Source organism: Otolemur garnettii, unplaced genomic scaffold (genome assembly GCF_000181295.1).
Source record: "Otolemur garnettii isolate 467f Iridium unplaced genomic scaffold, OtoGar3 scaffold00031, whole genome shotgun sequence".
In the NCBI taxonomy this organism is placed as follows: domain Eukaryota; kingdom Metazoa; phylum Chordata; class Mammalia; order Primates; family Galagidae; genus Otolemur; species Otolemur garnettii.
In genome coordinates, this window is record NW_003852426.1 from 3,992,025 (window position 1) to 3,993,352 (window position 1,328).

Consider the following 1,328-nt stretch of genomic DNA (forward strand, 5'->3'; position numbering starts at 1 on the left):
AAAAAAAAAAAAGCGAAACTTCTGATCTTCTCAGATGAAGAGTCATGTTGTTCATGGAGAGATGCTCAGACTATGATAGGTGCATAAGACTTAAAAGCAACTGAGAAACCAGCTAATTTACATCACCCCAAGATCACCAGGTGATTTACAAATTTACATCACCCACATCATACTTGCCCCAAGATAATGAATTCTGAATTAGTGTATATCATAGGAAGCTACCTTAAGCCTTCAGAAAGAGTGTTCCATCATTCACCCAGAATGAATCATCTTAGACTTGCCAACCTGTGAACTTAGACGTCACCTCTGCTAAAGTGGTTCATAGCCCAAATAGCCAAGCTCTTCTTTTCACCTTAAAAACTGCTCAGGAAAAGATTCTTCATTTAGAACTAGAGAGAACACAAGCTGAAGATAACCTGAACGCGCTTTCCAAAGAAGCAGCACAGTATAAAAAGGCCTTAGAGAGTGAAACGAATGAGAGAAATCTGGCACATGAGGAACTGGTAAAGCAGAAAAAAGACACAAGTATACAGTTAAGCTCAGCCCAATCTCGTTGTACCCTTCTAGAGAAGCAACTAGAACATACTAAGAATGGTTCTCAGTGGAGAGCAAGGAAAGAATATGATCCTAGAACAACAGGCCCAGCTTCAAAGAGAAAAAGAACAAGATCAGATGAAGCTGCACGTGAAACTCGAAAAGCTTGATGCCTTAGAAGAGTGTTTTGGGCTTACAACTCAGAAAACTGCTGAGGACAAGATTAAACATTTAGAGGAAAAACTTAAGGAAGAAGAACATCAGCATAAGCTATTTCAAGACAAAGCTTCTGAGCTTCAAACTGGACTTGAAATCAGTAGCATTTTAATGCCTTCAGTTTCAAATCCAAAACACTCCAAGGAAAAGAAGGCATCTTCAAAGAAAACTCAATATTTAAAGACAGGACACTTTGGCATATTTATTCAAAGTTTGGAGCCCTGCCTCTTGTAACAGAGAAGTCCTCCAGTGCAAGCTGTTCCGTGAATGTAAGTGCACAGAACCTTATGCAGATGAAGCAACACGGTGGCCTCCACTCCCCTCAGAAACCATCCGAAGTGACTGAGCCTACATGTCTCTACAAGCCTATTGGAGAAACTTCCCAGAATAAGGCTGTACTTCTTGGCTCTGAAAACAGTCTATTTCCATTTGTGACAATGCGTCTGAACTTTTAATGGCAGTGCAGGATGAGCTGGTCCCAATGACTATGGAGCATCAAGAACTACTGAAACAAATGAAGGAGACTGAAAGCTATTCGGTCTGTGATGACGTAGAATGTGAACTTGAGGCTCGGCGCC

At 41.0% G+C, this 1,328-nt stretch overlaps 1 pseudogene across 1 annotated transcript in view; it reads left to right on the plus strand.

Moving 5' to 3' along the window:
• Window positions 1–188: 188 nt before the first annotated feature.
• The window catches only part of LOC105886925, a 6,655-nt pseudogene continuing 5,515 nt past the window's right edge, over window positions 189–1,328 (plus strand). Inside the window, exon 1 of the transcript XR_002773227.1 lies at window positions 189–1,318. The product of XR_002773227.1 is annotated as a centrosomal protein CEP57L1 pseudogene (transcript). The remainder of the gene's footprint in view (window positions 1,319–1,328) is intronic.